Raw genomic sequence first — 12599 nt, forward strand, 5'->3', positions numbered from 1 at the left:
GTATTCCCGGCTTCGTTCTGCAAAGGATCTGTAGGCAACAAATTTATAATAAACATTGAGAAAAGTAGTAAAAAAAACAAACAAATGTCAAATCAGGATAAGACATATACGTTCAAATAGAAAGTCAAGACTGGAGGAATTAAAATTAGAAATATGCAAGAATAAAGACCTAATTGGATGACTGAACTAAAATTCTGGCTCTGTACTCCCTGCTGGCAAAGTGAAAAGGGGGTAAGTCAGCTAATTCTTATTCAGATAAGCGCGTGCCAGCTCCTCAGGGAAAGCAAAGCTCTTATTAGCTCTTACCTCCGAAAGAAGTGGCTCCTGTAGGGGGTAGTTACCTGTGGGCAGTGTGTTGATTTTCATTGTATTTTAATGTATTTAGGCATTAGGGGGGAAAAAAAAACCCAAACCAAAATACACCTCAGTAAGTGATGTTCGTAGAAAACTTTGGAAAAACCAGGTAAGCAAAAAGAATTTTATTCCTAGCGCCAGGAGATAATCACTATTAGCACTTCTGCATGTAACCTTCCAGGAGTTTTCCTGTGCTCATATTTATGTATAAAAACATGTCTATAAAAATGTTGACGGGTAGACAAGTCAAATATGACAAGGTGCAGCGTACGAGGTGCCCGGCACCGTGTCGGGCAGTGTAGGAAGCACGCGTCTTCATAGACGTTTTCCGTTACCGGACACCCCCTGTGTGTCGGTACTGTGATGAGCGCATCTTTCAGGTTTCGCAGCAGCCTTCTGAGCTTGGGTACTGACACCACTTTCCTACCACAGGGAGTTCAACTCAGTGTTACTCATTTAGTGACGGTGTTCAGATCTAGATTCGCTTAAAGGCCCAGTATGCCTTCTTTTGCAATGGTTATCCGTTTCCACTTTACAGAAGAGTAAACCTTGGCTCTGAGTGGTCAGCTCGTGGTCCAGGTTAGCGAGTGCTCGATTGCGCCCCCTCTTCAAGGCTCAGGAGTGTTTCTTCCAGCCCAGGAGAGCCTCTGCCTTCACCTTCCCTGAAGAATGGTCTTTTTAGTTACAAATCCACTTGTCACTGCATGTGAGAAACCCCGTGTGGTGCGTGTCACTGGGAGTAAACGTGGGTGCACTGTTTCTTCTTTTTGCAATTGTCTGTCATGCCTGTTTCTCTGTCTACCCCACCCCCCTCAGCACTGGAGCCAGATGCTATGGGTTTGGTCTAGATCCTTGACACTTGATTGGTTTTCTCCTCTTCCATTCATGTGGATTTTTTCCTCTGGGTTTGTGTAGAGTCACAATCCGCTCAACGTATCACTTCAACAAGAAGAGATTTGTTGCTTTCAGGTAGTGGGACACTTGAAGCGACAGGAAGCTGCATCTCCACAGGTAAAGGGCTCCAGCGTGTGGCGGGCCTCACCCACTGTCAAGGCCTAGCTGACATCTTCTCTGCCTTGGCCTCAGGGTCGTGGGGGGGCTCAGAAGTCTGGTCCCTCCTGGAGAAATGACGTAACTGTCCCGGGCCTGGGATCCCTGTGGTCTGAGAGAGTTTGCTAGTTCAGAGAAGGGAGGATGTCATGCCGAATCACGTCCGGCCGTTGATTATTCAGTCACTGCCGGCATGTGACACAGTTACTACTAAAAACTTGAGCAAGTCAGAAGCGAGTGGTGAGGTCAGCTCGGAGCAGGGCTTTGGCCGGCATGTGAAGTCTGGGATTTGCTGTGCCAATGGCCCACTGCTGAGTTGACTCGAATCACCAGTCAGGTTAAGGTCGTGGTATCTCTGTTGCTGAGAACCTGGGTTCTCTGTGGCCTGAGATCCAGGGAAGGATGAGAGCTACCAAGTGTTAGGCTTGCCTGAGGTGTCTCTGTGCCTTGAGGGTTGTTCCCTCCACCGGGAGAGGCTCTGCAGAGGCGGAGGGCTGTGGCGGGTGCGGGGAGGGCGGGGTGTGAGCCGGGAGGTTCCTGGAAGCTGGTGTCGGAGGCCAGAGCAGGGAGTCCTGGTGAAGCCAAAAGCAGGCTGTGTTCTCCGTATCAGGAGACTGCGGTGGGGAGAACCAGGAGGCAAATCAGGACGAGGCCAATTCTAGGAGAGCCCAGAGCAGCGTGTGTGAGTGTGTGGGTGAGAGAGATGGGCTGGTTAGGGTGTGGTGTGTGGGTGGGCTCAGCTGAGAATGACCGGGAATGGGGCAGATACACCCATAAGCCCTTTTCAAAGGTGGTAAGGATTTTAGTCGGCAAGGGGACCGTGCAACGTCTCCCTGGCTGACAAGGGGAGAGCCCACAGGTGGAAAGGACAGGTAAGCCCTGTCTTTGGAAGGAGGACAGCCTGCGTGTGGATGTGTGCCGCACACTCGGAAATCCCATATGTGGGTGACATGTCACCCTGTTCCCTCCCTCCGACACTGTGGTGCAGTGGAAATGAGGCGGCCTCACACTTGAGCAACAGAAAGGGATATGAACCCCGGCTCCAGCAGGGACTGACCTGAACCCAGGTTCCTCACCCACGAAGTGGGGTGATGGATCCCCTTCTCCTTGGGGTGTTGGGAGGATTAAACGCGATGAAGAGGGTGTCTGGCACGGCCCTGGGCTCATGGGAGAGGCTTCACATACCCCTTCCCCGTGACGGGGAGCAGCTTCTAAGGAGAACAGGGCCTGCTCGCAGAGACCAGCCCGTCAGCTTTCTGGGCTCTAAATGCCAGAGCTGAGCGAGCCGCGTTCATCACTCCGGGCGTGGGCTCGTGTGGGGAGGGGACTCATCCATCACTGCCTGGGCGGGGTGGGAGGTCCGCAGGAGAAACGTTAGATCTGCTCTCCGTTGCAGTCTGTTTGGGCCCATGAGGGATATGTGTGCCTGTGAACTCCCAAGTCAGGAGTGTGCGTGCGAACGGGGGAGGGAGAGCAGGAGGAGGGTAAAGCTCCTGCGAGCTGAGGTTTCGGGGGAGGGACAGGATGGGCAGGAGGGGGACTCAGGGCAGGTCTTGAGTCTTGAGGGTGTGACTATCAGGCAGAGGAGGTGGGAGAAAGGGTGCTGCAGGTTGGAGCAAAGCGAGGTGGTGGCAGTGTCCTGGGAGGTGGAGAAGATGGTCGGGGGCTGTGAGATGGGGTTGGGGAGAAGAGAGTAGGGGGTGTCAGGCTCTGGGTGATGTCAGTTTGGACTGGTTGCTGGTGTGGCCTGATGAGTGGGGCAGAGTCTGGCAGACCCGGGCGGGAATCCTCCTTCTACTACCACTAAGTGGGAGATTTTGGGTCAAAATGCTTCCCCTGCATGGTTGCAGTTGGCTGTCTTTGTAATGTCCACAGTGGCAAGGCAACGTGTGAGGGTGAGGAGAATTGGCACACGTCAAGTGCCTGGCACGTTGCAGACGTTCAGTTAGTAGCTACTGTTGTTATGTAGGAGGTAACACCACATCTGTGAGCAGTATCAATCCTCTTACCTGGCAGAGCTTTCCTTGTCTCCTAAGTCACGTTTTGTGCAAAAAAATGAGGGGTGGGGTGGAGTGGGATTTGGAGAAAAGGAATATTTTAACGCATTTTGAAATACCCATTTTTGAACTAAGGCCCCCCGTTAACGTTTAGGGACGCGAAACTGGGAAGGATTCAGCCAGCGACTGCAAATTTACGAGTAGTTCACGTGTCTGAAATCGTTGCTGATGCGGAACCAGCAAGCTGCTGAACTTCAAGGCATCCAGCACCTTAGCTTTTCACCCCTCAGGAGAAGCAGGCAGAGAGGGACAATGTGCTCGTCTGACCGGCAGTGTCATAGCAGAGTCACCGGCTGGAATGCCATCGGACATCACCACGGTCCCCATGGTTTTACCTGGGACAAGTTGCTAAACTCACCTTGTTTCTTTTCCCTTCTTGGTAAAGTTACCAGAATTACAGGTCAGGTAATGGCACAGATACAGCAAAGAGTCTGTCAACACATCTCAGGATGTCCTTGGGGACCAACAGGAGGTCCAGGCTGGGCCCTGGCTGAATTGTACCTGGTCATCAGCTGTACCCAGAGTGAGGAATAAAGATAACTTGGAGAAAGTTTCCTAAAATGAGATATCACTGTGGAGTTCAAGTTGAAGATGACCAGTCCTGTGATGACATATTGGACATTTACGATGGACTGCATCTCTAAAACGGCAGTTGAAGTGCTGTGTTCAACCCTTAGAAGAGGGAATTCCCCTTGTTCTCTTTGTAGAGAGGAATCTTTCTTGGGTTGATCAAACATCCGAGCTTCCTCTGAGCACTGGGTCTTGTACAAGAAGAGAGGGAAAAATCAAATGACTGTATCTTGGACCCATTTTACAGATGAGAACCGAGGCTCAGGGAGGTGAGGTTGCCCTGGGTCACCTGGTCAGTACACTAGTTTGAAGTTAATTTTCTTCCACCATGTTATGCCCCACACGTGGGTCCAAAATCCCAACTGTTTAGGTTCAGCCCAGTCCAGACGTGTCTTCACAGCCACACAGATGTCAAGGCTTCGGAGACTTCAAAGATTGTCCTCCATAACATTGGGATCTGTCTGGAGCTTTGTGGCAAAGTTGATGCTGACGGGCAGAAACCAGAGAGGAGAGAATGTGTGGCTTGGTGAAGTGAAAGGAAGTAACACGTGGACGAGAAGATTCATTCACTGAGTCACTCAGCACCTGCCCTGTGCCAGGCCTAGGCTGGACGCCGAGGGTACAGATGTGGAGATCAGCCAGTCTCTGCCCCAGGAGCCCACAGCCCGGTGTGGAGATGGTGACAGCCCGGTGTGAGTGGTTCATAGAAGAGGAAATCAGATCGTGTCTCTCCCTGGCTGAAAACACTCCCGTGGAACTTCCCAGACCTGATCTTCCTGTGCTGTGATCTCTAAAGGGTCTTAACTCACCTCTTCTTTAGTGCCGCTCCCCTTTGCCTCATTGCTGGATCTCTTCTTGCTCGCTGTACATTCATTCAGAGTACTTCTGACCATCAGAAGTTACTCATTTGTTTGCTTGTTTTGTGACCATCTCTCCAGCTAAACTGCCGGTGCCTCTTCTGACAGGTTCGTTGCTTTATCCCCAGTCTCAAGCACCACGCCTGGTACTGCCAAGCAGGTGCTTAGTAAATATGTATTAAATCAATGAATGGATGGGAAAGTAGTAACAGTTTGGGTAGAATGCCAACCAAGATGGTAATACTTGCTTTGAGGAGGGGGGCTGTCGGGAGAGCGGAGGAGGGAAAGAATGAGGGTGGCAGGGAAATAAGAAAGGTGAAGCCCTCACTTAACCCTCACGGTGACCCCGACAGGTGGGTGGTATCACCCCCAAGTCATGGTATATGAGACCCCCAAGCGTCACCCCCAGGTGACGGTATATGAAACAGTCTTAGAGAGCTTGGTTTCCAGTGACGCGGTTCTCAGGCAGGTGAGCAGGGTCTAAACCTCTGGGTGTGGCTCCAAAACCCCAGTCCTTTCCGGTAGGTCAGTTTTTCCTGTCCCTTTCTGTACGTTAGAACCACCTATGTTCAGGCCCCAACGTGTCTCTCCCTGGCTGAAGAGGGGGAGAGGGACCCCAACCAAACTACCCCGGGGGATTCTAACGTGGAACTCGGTTGAGAACCACTGTCCTAGGCTCACTGTTTCTCTGCTTGTAGAAAGGCGGTGACGTCACAAATGGCACGGGTGTGCCTGGGAGCGTGGAGGGAGAAGACTTCCTGGAGGCGACATTGGAGCTGGTCCTAGAAGGGTGGGGAGGAATCGGCCAGGCAGCCCTTAGAAGAGGTTGGAGGCAGAGGGGCCAGGTCTGGGCACGGCTTGGAGACTCAGACCATCCTGGCCTGGGGCAGCTGATGGGAGCAATGGTGGCGAGCCGGGGTAGGATGGGCTTCGCTTTAAGATCCCTGTATCAATGGATGTACCCACCTAAGCTTTTGGAATCTTCTGCCTTGTCTGTCGTGATCTGACCCGTATCTCCTCTGGGTGTGGTTACCTGAGGATCCCGGTGGGGCTCTGGCCTCTCCAAGCTCCTGTCACACTGGGATCACAGAAGGAGGTCAGGATGGAGACACGCCCACGAAGGCTTTTTGGTGGAATCAGCTGGACTTCGGCTTGATGACTCCATTAACTAAAGACCAGAACCTGCGCAGGGAGCCTACGCCCCTTCAGGCATCAGAGCCCACAGGCCTGGGGCCCTGGCCCGGCGTCCTAACTGGTTTGGCCCCATGCATCTTGGAAGTGCCTGGGCTGTGGTGTCAGCTAATCCCAGATGTGGGCTGCGCGACCTCTTGTCACCTCCCTAAACTTCAGGTACCCATCTGGGCAGCTTGATTTTCCCCCAGGCGAGAGTCCGCTCCATCCCGTGTGCTCAGTACTAGGGCGGAGCACAAACGCCACACGGAGGGTCCTCCATCAGAGTCAGGCTCTCCTCACGGCCACCTGTGCTTCCCTGGATTTCAGGGCCGTGTGACAGAAGAGGGACCGGGGAGGCAGATTGGGTCCAGCTGCGAAGGGGCCCCACCCGGGTGCTAGGGAGCTTGGCCTAAGGCCTTTCAGCAGGTGACAGGCTTTAGACGGTTGAACGCTGCGCTTGGGGAAGGCAGCTGGGGCGGTGTGGAGGTGATGCTTTAGGGAGAGAGTTCCTTGCAGCCGCGCGGCCTAATACAGAGCTTCCCAAGGTGGCCTGCCTCCGACTTTCCCGGCGGGCCTGTTAAAACACACGTCCCCAGGTCCCGTCCCCAGAGGTTTTAGTTCCCTACAAGGGGTCGGGGCTCTGAGAATCTGAGTTTGTAACAGACCCCCAGGGGATGTGCTGTTGCTGCCGCTGAAGCCATCAGATACACAGAGGGCCGGCCCAGGGTGCTACTGGGCTTAAACTTTAGATCTTCCACATATAGCTAGGCATTTGGCCCTGGCCAAGTTCTCTAACCCATGTGAGCCTCAGTTTCCTCATCTGTAAGTGAGATGCCACCCTACTGCAAAGGCGGCTGGAAGAATTCAGCAAGACGACGTGTGTACGCACTTAGCACCGTGCCTGCAGTCGGCATCCAGTAGGTTTTATATTTTTTATTAATACCACTGAGGAGGCTGTTGCCGAGATACAAGGGAGAACTGAAGGAGAGGCTGGGCCAGGCCAGCGGCTGTGGGCTGGAGACGAGGGGATCTGGCTTCCTTCAGAGGCTCCAAGCCCTGTGAAACCGGCGCTTGGCTCTAGGTTAAAACCTGCCTGTGGGTCCCTGTCTGGCCACTAGAGGGCAGCAGAGCCAAGGCCGCATGAGGGAGGCTGAGAGCCAGGAAGGCTGGCGCTGGTGCGTGCACTCAGCCTTTATTCCTGTATTTGCGTCGACTGTCCCCCTCCCTCCTTGCTGTGTGTACTTGCTGACGATTCTGGAAAACACTTCGCATCGCAGGGCACCTCTCAGTTCCTGCTTGTTTTGCGGCCCGGGATTAGCCGTGGCTGAAGTGTCCCACTTTCTGGCAGCTGTGTTTATTTCTCAAGGGCACAGGCGGAGCAGAACATGGGGGCCTGCGCCCTGCAGCTCAGCAGAGCCTGGTCTGAACCGCAGTTGCTCTTCTGCCAGTTCAAAACTCGGGACCTGCTCCATCTTGCTTTCCTCCCCCGCTCCCCAGCCCTTGCCTGCACCCTTTGATCTTGTGGGTGGAGAAATAAAGGGAATTTCAAATCTTTCACCCATTTGGAAGGCTGGCTGGAAGCAGGGCTTTCTAGGGGCCGGGTAAACAGCGCTGGTCGATTCATTTCAGAGCAGTGTGGGTGCACGTTCAAGGTCATAGAATGTGGTGAGGGGAAGAAAAAACCTGGAAGCACTTTGATAATATTTGGTGGTGTACCTTGTGCCAAGCCCTGCCTCGATGAGTTAGTTGCTTTATTCCAAGAGAATAACAAAATGTACCAATGACGCAGCCTACACTTACTGATCGCGTGGTAAGAGCCAGGCCCTGTGCTGAGCGATTTTCACATATTTGCTCTTTCAACGCTAACAACTGCCCATGAGGTGTTACTCATTCTGAAGACACTGAGATTTGGAGAGTTTACAATAGGATCCTTAGGGTCAAAGAGTGGTGCTGACAGACTGGGAGTTTGAAATTTGTAGATACTGACAGACACATGTAGACTAGATAAACAAGATTATACTGTGTAGCACAGGGGAATATATACAAGATCTTGTGGTGGCTCACAGCAAAAAAAGCATGTGACAGTGAGTGTATGTTTATGTATAACTGAAAAATTGTGCTCTACACTGGATATTGACACAACATTGTAAAATGACTATAATTCAATAAAAAATGTAAAAAACAAATAAAGTCCTCTGATGGACAAGAAAAAATAAAAGAAATTCCAAAAAAAACACCTCACTCCAAAATCCAAACTCCTTCTGTCCGGAATGATGGGCATGGTCAGTTCCACTTTTAGCCCAGCTTTTTCCAGAAGTAGGGGATGTAGACCTTAGGAAGGAGGAGGCCAGGCCTATGACAAGCCAGCCTGTTCAGTGCTCATGACCCCACTGCACAGTGGACCAGTGAAGAGCCTGGATTTGGAAGCAGGTTGCCTGCGTTCCAGTCCTGACTCTGCCACCTACCGTCTCTGTGACCTTGGTTGGGCAACTTCTTTGACATCTGAGTCTTAGGTTCCTCACCTCCCTAGTTTGCTCTGAGGGGGAAGTGAGTTAGTACGTGTCAAGTGCTTAGAACATTGGTCGCACAAAGAAGTAACTCAGCGACTGTCATTATCGTCATCGTTTTCATGCCACTCTTGGTATATCATTGCGTCACTCTTATCATCATTCCTTTCAACCATCATGCTATAGTCACCTCTGTGTTCTCAGTACCTGGCCTCTTTGAGGGCTTGGCAAGTGTTTATCGAATGAAGTGAGCCCTTGGATTCAGAAAAATATATTCTGAGCTCTGGAGGGTGCCAGGTGCTGGCTGGATACATGAATGGCTCCATTTTGGATCCCGTCCTCAGGACCTCCCAGTGGAAAGGAGTGGTCAGACCAGGTGCTAATTACCACACAAGGCACAAACATTCCATGGAGGTCCTGATGCGGGTGAGAGAACTTTTGGAGTGAGGAAGAGGCTGGCGGCCAGTTTCAGAAGAGACAGCCTCTAAAATAGGTCCTGAAAGATGGTGGAGGAGAAAGAAGGTTGAGCTGGGCCAGAGAATTCAGCCTTTAACTTCAACAAAGGGCCATGAATCAAGCTGGAGTTTTATTCATCCAACTGGATGAATTCATCAGGCATGGCTGCAATCAGGCACTGAGCTGCAGCAGTGGCTTTGAGCCAGTCTCTGTCCTCAAGTGACCTGGGTCTAATGGGTGAACAGCCAAGGGAAAAGGGATGAAAATTTGGTCTGATGAGGGGCCAGTATTGACTCGGGGACTCTTAGGCCCACGTTAGGGACACTCGGCTCTGACTGGTGTAAGCAGAAAGGACATTCTCATTGGATGTCCTTGGTCTCATGTTCACTGTGGCCAGGGAGACCCTCTGTCAACCCCGCACAGGATGGGGAGTGCACAGGTGTACCAGTGCCCTCCAAATCACAGGGACGGAGGGGTGGTGGTGGGCTGTGTTTGGTGTGATTCCCCCAAGACAATTCAGATGAAGTCACCAGAGGGAGGAAGGAAGAATGGATGTCCAGGCAAAATGCACAGACATCCACTGCAATTACCACATGGGAGCGGAATAACCCATCAGTGAAGAGCCCTGGCTTGGGGCTCCAGTTCCCCAGGGGTGGAACCCCAGTTCCACCATTTACAAGTTGTGTGGCCATAGCTGGGTCACGTCACCAGTCAGTCTGAGTCTCAGTGTCCCCATCTATAAAATGGGAGTAATAGTCCAGCACTGTGGGCTTGAGTCAGTGTGAAAGCACATTGTAAAGGCACCAGGCCAGCAGGTGTCACTGCAATTTGGTGTGGCATGAAGTCTGAAGTCTCTGATCCAGCAAATCAACTTCTGGGTATTTAATCAAAGGAAATGGAAACACTAACTCAAAAGAGTATCTGTACCCTCATGTTCATTGCAGCATTATTTTCAATAGCCAGGATAGGGAAACAGCCTGTGTCCATCGAAGGATGAATGGATAAAGAAATGCAGTATATACGTATATATACATATATACAATGGAATATTATTCAGCTATGAAAAAGAATGAAATCTTACCATTTGCAACAACATGGATGGAAGTTAAGGGCATTATGCTAAATGAAAGAAGTCAGAGAGAGATTTCACTTATTTGTGGAATCTAAAAACAAAAAACAAAACCCCAAACCAAGCTCATAGATACAGAGAACAGATTGGTGATTGTCAGAGGTTGGGGGTGGGGAGTGGGTGAAATGGTTGAAGGGAGTAAAAGGTACCTGTTTCCAGTTATAAAATAAATAAGTCCTGGGATGTGATGTACAGCACGGTGACTATAGTTAACAATACTGTATTGCATATTTGAATGTTTCTAAGAGAGTATATCTTAAAAGTTTATCACAAGAAAAAAATGTAACTATGTATAGTGACAGGTATTAACGAGACTCACTGTGGAGATCATTTCGCAGTGCATACAAATATCGAATCAGTATGTTGCACGCCTGAAATTAATATGATGTTCTATGTCAGTTACGCTTAAATTTAAAAAAGAAGTCTGAAGCCTCTGGATTGTTACCTGACCAGGTCTAGGGAACCTGTCCACAGACAGGACAGAGAGCCAAACTCTCCAGGGTTCAAATCCTCAATCTGCCACTAGCTAGCTACGTTTTCTCCTCTGTGGAGTGAAGATGATCATTCCTGCCTCCCAGGGTCACAGGGAGAAGTGATGAGGTGGTACAGAGACAGTGCCTGGCACATATCGGTCTATAATTAATGACGGATGTGTCCTCAGCACAGTGATTACCCGGGAGCACGCCAGGAGTCCAGGTGCAGCTCTGGCAGGACAGACCACGTGCCCTGTGAACAAACCACCGTCCCTCTGGACAAAGGGTGCGTTTGGCCAGCAGCCAAAGGCCCTGGGAGGCTTTGTGTCGCCCGGCCCTTCCCGCCTTCCTTTCTGCTTGAAATGGGGCCAGCCTCACAGAGGCTCATGTTTCAGTCTTAATTACCCCTCAGGCTCTCCTCTCAGCCTGTGTTTCATTTCCGCCACAAGGCTTTCAGCCAGACAGTTTGAACAGAACCTCATCTGGAGTGTGTTAACTCTTCTCCCCCGTCCCTGGCAGAGATCTGGGATCAGCGCTGCATCAGGACAAGTTGTAAACAAACACTCGTTTGCTCTAATGTGGCCCCTCCTCCCGTCCCGCAGTGTTATCTGAGATCTGCAGAGCGTCGAATCAGGGGAACGTGAGAGTGTTTGGAAAAAACCTAGAGATCGTTGAATCCAGTCTACCCATTTTACAGAAGATGTTTGGTTAAATTGCTCCTGTTCACAGAGATAACCTGAAGATATAAGCAGAGCTGGGAATCAGGTCTTCCGAGTCATAGTCCAAAACTTTTACCACAATAACCTGGTCCTTCCATCATTCATTCGCTCCTTCGGGAACATATATTGAGTATCTGTTACTGTATTCCAGACCCTATTCTGGGCTCGGTGAAGATGAGCTGAATAAGAAGCAGACTCTGCCCTTGAATTGCTTATGATCTCTCCCCGTCTGTCCATCCATCCATCCGTCCATCCACTATCTGTACATCTTCTCATCAGCATGCTTCTCTCTCCACCGATCCATGAACACATCCACTTACCTCTTCATCCATTCATTCAGGCATCAATGTCTCTATAAAGCCCCAAGTCCCGGCTGGTGCTAGGGACCAAAACAAGTTAAAAAACAATTTTGCTCTTTAGGTTTTTCCCGTATTCCATAAAGCTGTCTCTAAGGTACGTGTGACGGGCTCTGCTTGTGCACAAATTGAGACGTGCAGCTCTGCCTCTTAGTTCTGAGAAGGCTTCATTCTGGGGGTAAAAACAGAGCAGCACCTTGGATAGGAGTCTCCAGTGGGGAAGACGGGAAAGAGCCTTCTCGGCTGTGGGAACGATCGGGGCAAAGGCATGAGGATGCCTGGTGGCTTGGGAGGGAGGGGAATGCCATTTCATTCGGTGACTCCTTCTAGGAGTGAACTGGCTGGCCAATAATAGTCAAGACAGGATGTCGAAGGCTCTTTTGAAAGGACCTTGAATGCCATACCTGGAGCCAGAATGTCATCCTTGGGCATTTGGAAACCACTGCAGGTTTTTTTTTTTTTTTTTTTGCAGGGATAGGTGTTATTTTTCACATTTACTTATTTTTGTTGAAGTATAGTCAGTTTACAATGTTGTGTTACTTTCTGGTGTACAGCATTCTGATGCAGTTATATACACACACATATACAGACACATTTCTTTTCATATTCTTTTTCATTATAGGCTATTACAAGATATTGAATATAGTTCCTTGTGCTAGACAAGTCGGACCTCGCTGTTTACCTATTTTATATGTAGTAGTGAATATCTGCAAATCCCAAACTCCCAGTTTCCCCCTCCTCCCCTGACCTCTCCCCCCTGGAAACCACAAGTTTGTATCCTATGTCTAGGAGTCCTTTTCTGTTTATAAGTTCATTTGTATTATTTTCTTAGATTCCACATATGAGTGATGTCATATGGTGTTTTTCTTTCTCTCATTGGCTGTCTTCACTTAGTATG

The sequence above is a fragment of the Vicugna pacos genome, chromosome 22 (assembly GCF_048564905.1).
Source record: "Vicugna pacos chromosome 22, VicPac4, whole genome shotgun sequence".
Lineage (NCBI taxonomy): Eukaryota > Metazoa > Chordata > Mammalia > Artiodactyla > Camelidae > Vicugna > Vicugna pacos.